We start from the raw sequence: 9093 nt of genomic DNA on the forward strand, positions 1-9093 counted from the left end.
GAGGGGCTTCCCTGGTGGTCCAGTGGGTGGGACTCCGCGCTCCCAGTGCAGGGGGCCCGGGTTCAATCCCTGATCAGGGAACTAGATCCCACATGCATGGCGCAACTAAGAGCCCGCATGCGGCAACTAAAAAAAGATCCCGTGTGCCACAAGTGAGATCCAGCGCAACCTAAATGAATAAATAAAAAGGAAGAGCAAGCACCATGTTAGAATGAAATCTTACCATTTGTTGTTTTTAACTTCTAAGTACCTGAGAACAGACCTCAGTCCCCAGCTGCTCCCCAGTCTTGACCTTTCTGTGAATCTGTGCCACTGTGCAGTGATGAGTGCCAGGCCCTGGGCAGACCGCCCCTGCCTGCTGGGTAACTGTAGGTGGATTCTTTCATCTCCCTGTGCTGCAGTTTTCTCAGGGGTAACATGGGATGATAACTGCCCCTGTCTCAGAGATGAGGATTCATATGTGCCAGGCTCTTGCTACAGAGCAAGGTGAGGACTTCATAAACATTAGTTGTTATTACCACTTCTTTCATACTTCAAAAAACATAAAAGTTATATATATATACATGCCTTTCAAGGGTAGCAGGGTCAGCCCCCATCATGAGGGATTTTGTTATAGTAATCATAAATCCCAGGAATTCAGAGCACAGGGGTCTGATCTGAGAGACTGTGTATTGTGATAGAGGCTGTTGCCAGTAGCATCCATCCTCTTGATAACAGAAAGTCCCAGCTGGAGCTGGACACACTGCTACAAACACACATCCTGTGGCCTGGTGACTTAGTGGAGGCAACAGACGGTGTACACAGCTAGTGAGTGACACCCTTGAACGAGGGTGTGCGATGTGCCTTCCACCTGGGAAAATGCGGACAGTAACAAGTGGGACCTGGAGCAGCTGTCCGAGGCCACAGATGGGACTGGAGGTTAGAAGGCACTTGTGTCCTCGGCACCAGAAGCTGCCCTCATCAGTCCTGTTTTTCTGCTTCGGCTGTTACGTGAAAGAGAAACTTCTCATTTAAGCCATTGAATTTCGGGGTCTCATAGCCTTTACCAGCCTAACCAGTATCTTAATACCACGATTTTCTGTGGAATCCAGCTAACAATAGGTATGCTATTATGGCTGGATTCTCCTCACCACCATCTAATGCAGTCTACACTCCATCAAACAAGACTGCGATAAAAGCAGGGGTGGGGGGAAACACAATTCCACTATTAAGAAGCCAACCCTACAGATGGCCAAGAAGCACATGAAAGGATGCTCAACATCACTAATCATTAGAGAAATGCAAATCAAAACTACAATGAGGTGTCACCTCACACCAGTTAGAATGGGCATCATCAGAAAATCTACAAACAACAAATGCCGGAGAGGGTGTGGAGAAAAGGGAACCCTCTTGCACTGTTGGTGGGAATATAAATTGGTGCAGCCATTATGGAGGTTCCTTAAAAAAGTAAAAACAGAATTACCCTATGAACCAGCAATCCCACTACTGGGCATATACCCAGAGAAAACCACAATTGAAAAAGACACATGCACCCCAATGTTCATTGCAGCTCTATTTACAATAGCCAGGTCATGGAAGCAACATAAATGCCCATCAACAGAGAAATGCATAAAGAAGACGTGGCACATATATGCAATGGAGTATTACTCAGCCATAAAAAGGAGCGAAATTGGGTCATTTGCAGAGACGTGGATGGACCTAGAGACTGTCATACAGAGTGAAGTAAGTCAGAAAGAGAAAAATATTGTATATTAAAGTATAGATGTGGAATCTAGAAAAATGGTATAGATGTATTTGCAAAGCAGAAATAGAGACACAGACGTAGAGAACAAGGGGAAAGCAGGGGTATGTGATGAACTGGGAGATTGGGATTGACACATATACACTATTGATAACTATGTATAAAATAGATAACTAATGAGAACCTACTGTCTAGCACAGGGAACCTGACTCAGTGCTCTGTGGTGACCTAAATGGGAAGGAAATCCAAAGAAGAGGGGATATATGTGCATATATAGCTGATTCACTTTGCTGTACAGCAGAAACTAACACAACATTGTAAAGCAACTCTACTCCAATAAAAATAATAATAAAAAAAGCAGCCAACCCTATACTGGCCACTATTCACCTGTGAGGTAGAAATGAGAGAATTTGAGATATAAACCCCTGCAGGTAGAAGTGGATTTCCACGAATGAAGAGGAATTAAGTTTAGGGGAACTGATGGTGTCTTTTGGGAAAGGAGCAGGTTTAACCTAATTGCTGATTGCAGTCGGTCTCCTAACTTCACTCCTGACCCCAGATCACGAGAGGGCCAGGGTCCGAGCCAGCCCCGGAGACTGAGGGGGGAGGTCTAGTTTCACATGTATTGTGAATAGCCTTCAATGAGAGGAGGAAAAATATGTATGCTGTTACACATGGTGGGGGTCTGGTCAGGAAAGCAGCCCGTCCCAGGTGATTCAAGAGGGGAAGTGCAGCCCTACGAGTGACAAGGGACGGCCACAGCAGGAAGCCACCGAGATCCTCGGAGCCCTGAGATGGCAAAGATGCAGCCACTGAGGAAGCTGCACCGGCAAGGGAGCCTGGACATTTCATTTGCAGATTAGCAAAGGGATATTTTACACAAAGCTGTCAGGGGGGGCTTCCCTGGTGGCGCAGTGGTTGGGGGTCCGCCTGCCGATGCAGGGGACGTGGGTTCGTGCCCCGGTCCGGGAGGATCCCACGTGCCGCGGAGCGGCTGGGCCCGTGAGCCATGGTCGCTGAGCCTGCACGTCCGGAGCCTGTGCTCCACGCGGGGAGAGGCCACAACAGTACCGGAAAAAAAAAAAAAAAAAAGCTGTCAGGATCTTACAGAATTTTAAGAGATCTTGAAGGGCATTTATTCCTAATTCATGAAAGTGCTCTGTGAGCAGTGTTTTGTTGTGGTACTATATGTAGCCACCATTTCTACACCAAATTAGCACGGAAGGAAACCCAGTTGGTGTTTGTTTACATGTCTTTCAGTTACTGAACTAGGCTAACTGAGGCTCATTGTCAATGAAATCCACCTGCTGAGTGTTCCCATGCCCCTGATGCCCTGTAATCTAATAGGAGAAACAGGGACTCTCCAGAAATAACATTGCTGAAAAGAAACATGATGTAAAGTGGTATAAACTTACATCTATCTGTAAGTGCACACAGGTTCAAGGGTCATTCGGGGTTGGGATCAGGGAAGGTTTTACGAAGCTGACCCAGGTCTGTTTTCTGCTCACTTGTCGCATCCCTAGGGGACAGTCTGCTGGGCCAGAGTCCCCTACCTGCGACAGCCCACACCCCTTCCCAGCTGCAATGACTTCACAGTGGGAGCGTCCCATGTGCCCCAGTGGGGTATTTACACCTGGGAATCACCAAACGCTGCGAATCAGGCTTCTTCCTCCTGCGGAGCTGCTCTTAGATAGCTCTAGGAACAGTGAGCGCCAGCCCCAGACTCAGACACGTGCTCAGTGAGCAGAGACAAGGCAGGGGCAGCTCAGGGCAAGCGAAGCGGGCAAGACGTCCGGGCGAGGCCAGGGCACTCCTGGCCTGTCGCGGGCACGCAGACTGGCCAGGAGAGGCCGAGGCACATCGCAGGAACAGGTCACCCCAGTCTCCAGAGGCGTGAGCGGAGAGGTTCGTCGCTTGCTCCCACCTGCTGGCCCTTGTGGGTCAGCTGCTGGCACTGTTCCTCAGGTAGGTGCGCATGCTGACCAGCGCACCGGCCGAGGACAAGGCTGTCGCCATGTGGGAGGGCTTCGCTGCAGCCGGTCAATGCCCTGCACCATCTCACCGGCTCGAGGAGCTGTACCTGCCGCCCCATGGCGCACATCTACGTCCCGGGCGAGTGCTGGCGGGGCCTGCAGAGCCCACCCAATGCACGCGGACCAGCTAAGAAGGGAAGCCAGAGAGGCTGCTCCTGGCCAGATGGTAGCGGGCTGGGAGGCCGGGCCATGTGCGCAGCACTCGGGCCACTGGAAGGCTTGGGCAGCAGCGGGAGGACGACGACCCTGAAGGCTGGACAGCGTTAAGGGGCTGCCTCCACAGCTAAGCCAGGCTCCGGCTGATGCGGAGAAAGGCGGGGCACGGAACAGAGACAGGGAAGAAGCCGTGGGCCAGGCTGGGCCGGCGAGAACGGTGCCGAGGGTGGGAAACCCTGAGGGTTAGAGACCAGGGGACTGTATCACGATCAGAGTCGGTCAAAGGAAGGGACTCTTTTCTGGATGGAAATGAGGCGTTCCAGCTTTCAACACACCAAGGCTTAAGCACCGGGAAAATCGCTCCAAAATGTCCATCAGGTCTTTAGAAATGCACACGGAAAGCTCACAGACGAAACAAAGGCCCTGAGACCCCAGGAGCCGAGAATTACCCCCGAGTGGAGCCTCCTCCAGCAAGTGCCAGACCAGGCGAAGGAGGGCCGAGCGTGCAAACCTCGAGGTGCTTCCAGCCCGAGCCAGAAGCACGCTGTTCGAGAGGGGGTGCCCACTCCGCCTGGAGATGGGCTGGGGTGTGAGAGGGGGCCTGGCGCAGGAGCGCCGCCCTCTGCACCCCACCGAAGAGGTAGACAAAGGGGTCAGCAGCCCAGTGTCACATCTCCTGTGTTTCCAGGAAAAAGTCATTGCCAAAGAATGCTTCTTACGAGAACCCGCAACACTCTTTGTGACGTGAAAGCTAGCATGAAGGCGAGCAGAAGAATTCCAATAAATGCTGCTTCTGGGGCGGGCAGCTGCTGACTGCTAAGAATTCCTCCTCATTTAGGGAAAGGCTCGGAGACTCTCCCAACAGCTATCACGCTTGTCTACCACACTGGACGTCGGTGGCATAAAGAATCCTACTTCTGTCCCCACCTAGCCGGCTGCAGGACGGATGAGACCGCGTGACCGGGAGGGCTGAGACCAAGTCCTCGGGCCACACTCAGTGCGCACTGCTGCCCATACTCGCACCCCCTCTGAGCCGGGGAGCAGCTGCCCGGGAGTCTGCACCTGGACCACTCCGGTAGCAACCACTGCACTACCGTTAAGAGGGTGCGGCACGGAGCAGCTATCCGACGGAGAGACAACTTAAAAATAAACCCGTCAACTCGTTCGTTTAGCGCCTGCAAGTGTTTAGCAGCTTTACAGGAAAAGGGAAAAGTTCCGATACATATAATCACCCTCTTCGTGATTACTGTAGGAAGGAAAATTTGCATCCTCAGTACTTCAGGAAGTTAAGGCCACAACAGGAGGCGGTCAGAGCATCTTCATTTAGGTCTGGGTGGTACACGTAATACCTGACCCTTGGTTATAGAAGCTCACGAGGTGGAGACACAAGAAAACATGTGTCCAACCCACCACAAAATTGAATTCTGTGACCACTGGTTTACTGCTCCTTTTCTGTACGTTTTTTACCATGCTGGTTAAGTGATAACATTTAACTGAAGAATCTACATCCGGTCTGCTCTCGCTGATCAAAAATGAAGTATGGATGAAGAAGGCAGGTGAGACTGGGGAGCCACAAGGTTGCGACTCGGAGTCACAGTCCCACTGCTGCAGGTGAGGGACAGTCAGTGGAGGCTGGGGGCTGGACGACACCGGAAGCACGCGTGCAGTGCGTCCGCAGCCTCAGGAGCGGTTCCCCGTGAATGAGCGGTCCTCCTGTGAACGCTTCCCACCTCCGTACTTACTGGCGTGTGGTAACAAGTGAAGTGCGGGTGAAGGAGGAAGCAACACGGCGAGACGCCTGGCTCCTGCTGTGGTCAACAGCAGCCACAAGGAGTTAGATTTCGCGGCCATCTGAAACTCTGGCAGAAGAAAATTCTCTTCAGTTATCTGAACAGAGTTGGTAACAACATGAGATAAAAGTTACTCCCAGTTATGACAAAATATATACATGAAAATGAAAGCACCCCAAGGAAATATAAAAATCTTTAAGAAAAAATAGTTTATTGCACAAAATTCAAGGAATCCCCAAGCACACTTAAATTTATAAAAAATCAACATGCTTTTTAAGTTACAATTCATTCTGCACGGTGACACTTTTCCCCTGAATAGCCCCAACCTGAGGACTCCCTTTTAATGAGGAAATTTTTATTAAACATGAATAACTTAAAACCACCGAGTTTTCTAGATCCTCTGAAGCATTCCTGTCAAGGATCCTATTATAACCTGAGACCACCATACACTGAGAGGCGCCCTGCGGGGAGTGAGTGAACTTGAGTGAGGCTCCGAGAAGACTCTCACAAGCCCCGCCCTGTGCACATCACGGCCCTTGGGGATGCTCCAGGACATTTCTCCTTCAGATCCGCTGGTCCCTTTCACTACTAGCAATCTTTACACGCGACATTTAATTTTTGTTAAAAAAATACTCAGAAAAGTAGGAATATATGTCACGGTGCCCTTGCAGGCCCATGGCTTTTGCAGTATCCCTATACCAAGGAAAGTCTTTAAACCGAGGAGGAGTTGAGTGAGAATTTTCCTAATGCAGCATTCCACAGGCTGTCTTCCTCGAGGCCCACCCTGGCACCTGGACCCCAGGCCAGAGTGTGAGCCAGTTTCACGTCTCATCAAAGACACTGCCTGTTACAGCTTCCAAATAGTAGAACAAAGGCATGTAAATCTAAAAGATCCGTGGCATCTATCTGATGTGTACCGTGGAAAAATCAACAATAACCACGCACAGTAAGTTATTTTAGGAGCATAAGAAAATCAAGTCATAACATCACGAAGTGTCCAAGCTGACATGCTCTCCAGTGAGGACACGAGGATGAACAACATACACAAATACAGCGCAACAGCAAACGTGTTTCTACACGTGCTCCAGAGTGGACTGCTGTTTTCCATGAGGAAGTTCCTAATTCCCACTTCTGCCCACAGCGGAAGAATATTTCCGACGCTGTTCCCTAAAGAATCAAGCTCTGGGAGACAGGAGCACCAGTAAAGCCCCTCAGAGAAAAAACCGGCAGCAAACGAAGAGCAGGTGATTCAGTCCAACGTCCCCCTTCAGGGTGATCTGTTAAGGAAGCCCGGACACAAGGGCCCCTGGTCGGGACCTACAGGCCAGACGTGGCAGCACGAGGGGCGCACACAGGACACGGGAGGGGAGCAGCCTGAGCACTCAGGCCAGAGGCAGGCCGGGCGCGCACGGAACTAGAGGATGAAGCTGGCACAAGATGACAGCAGGAGCCCAGACGAGGCACTGCTGCTAAGGGCGCGCACACGCGTACACGCGCACATACACATGCACACGCACACACGCGCGCACGCACGTACACACACGGAGGTGACTCGACAAAGGAAAAAGGCGTGGGGAACAGAGACTGGCTTTCTCTTGATGGATATACTCAGGATTCCTTTATCCTTTCCTAAGGAAGATACACTGATTTTCTGGAAGACCTCAGCAAGGAGAGAGAAAGCAGCTACAAAATGAGGCTAAGTGTGATTTCTTGGCTCTAGAATTAAAACAAAAGATATCACAGCCAAAATAAATAAGAACATAAATTACCATTTTTCTTTTCCAATGGTACAAAAACAATTTTGTCAAAAACGATTTCCAACTTAAAATGAAGAGTAGAATAAAGTTTTCAAGTATAATTAACAAGATTAACCCTGTACAAATGATATACATATTTTAGACGTTCCAATACTTGCTGGGGAATTTTTTTAAACACTAAACATCTTTGTGATTAATGCTACTTTAATATTATCAATTAACCTTCTAACAGCATACTGTGAGAGAACACAAGCAGATTAAAAACACCACGCTGTCTTCTCCACAAGAGAGAACCAGGTGATGCAGTGACACGAGCATGTCTGGCCTGATCAGTAACACCACACACTTCATCTTCAGACCAGCCGACCTGCACAGGGGGCCACACAGACCCTTCTCTTCTCTAACTTGGAACAATGAACATTATTTTAGATCATCTTAGCAAACTAGGGGCAAGCTTACAAACCTCGAGTCTCACAGTCACTCTAGGCGGGACCTCGCACACTTGGGGTGTCTGATTTCAGGTAAACCTCGGGAGACCCTCTCATGCTGACCTGCCCCTTTCGCTGCTCTCCAGATGAGAGGGTCAAGGGCCTTCTCCCCCTTCTGAAGGCTGTCACCACACAGAAGCCAGCATATCTCTTGACGACCACACAGGCGTTGGTGGACGTTGCCACACAGGGCAAAGTGCTCCCTGGTCTGGAGCCCGCGGGAGCCCTGGCCCTGCCCCTCCTCCTTGCTCCCCCCCCCCACCTCTTGAGGCCTCTCCCCATGCCTCACGCATCAGGTCAGCGTGTGCTGACCGTGGTGTCTATGTGGGCGTCCTGGTGGCCATCAGGCCTGCCCGGGGGTTGGCCAAGGTGAGCGAGGCCACGCAGGGCCAGGGGTCAAACAGGTGGGCGTTGTGCACTCATGGCAAGGAAAGACCCTCAAAATTAAGTGAAACTAAAATAACAAAGCACTTCTGCCTAAGAATATTTGGCTTTAGAAGGTAAATAAAATAATTACATTTCTTAAAACATAATTTTCTGACATTCCTAAATCCTACACATACGTTACTTCCTAACTGCAGATTTTCAAAAGGCAATCAATAAAAAGACAATTCGGGTCATTCTTAAATAATACGAGCATATACTTTTTAAAGATTAGATTATGATTTCCGGTATTTATATATACGTTCTACGGAGAGATGGCTATTGAAAACAAAACAAAATAAAATAAAAACCAAAGGTGCAAACGAGGTCTCACTCCTGCAGGGAGGAAAGCTCTTTCTGAATCAGACAGGAAAGTGAGAAGCCGGACGCAGCCACGCAACGCCTCCACCAGCGGCTGTCCGAGAGCAGCGTCTACGGTCAGGCCTAAGATGCCTCCTTCCGCAGATAACCCTTCAGACACATGCAAAATGTCTCGCTGAGCCCTAGATTAGGTTTTTAAGATTTGGTCACTTCGTGGGAAAAGCTGGCTGCGACCTGCAAATGACTGTCATCACTTCTCGGCTCTCGACTTGTTATTTTACTCCTTGTAACGGCCAATGCAAAACTTAACTTTCATCTCTTAGAAAGACAATAGAGCACACAGTCAAATAAATAACACGGAGGAGAGAGCATTCCTGCGGTCAG

This window comes from Phocoena phocoena, chromosome 13, assembly GCF_963924675.1.
Source record: "Phocoena phocoena chromosome 13, mPhoPho1.1, whole genome shotgun sequence".
Lineage (NCBI taxonomy): Eukaryota > Metazoa > Chordata > Mammalia > Artiodactyla > Phocoenidae > Phocoena > Phocoena phocoena.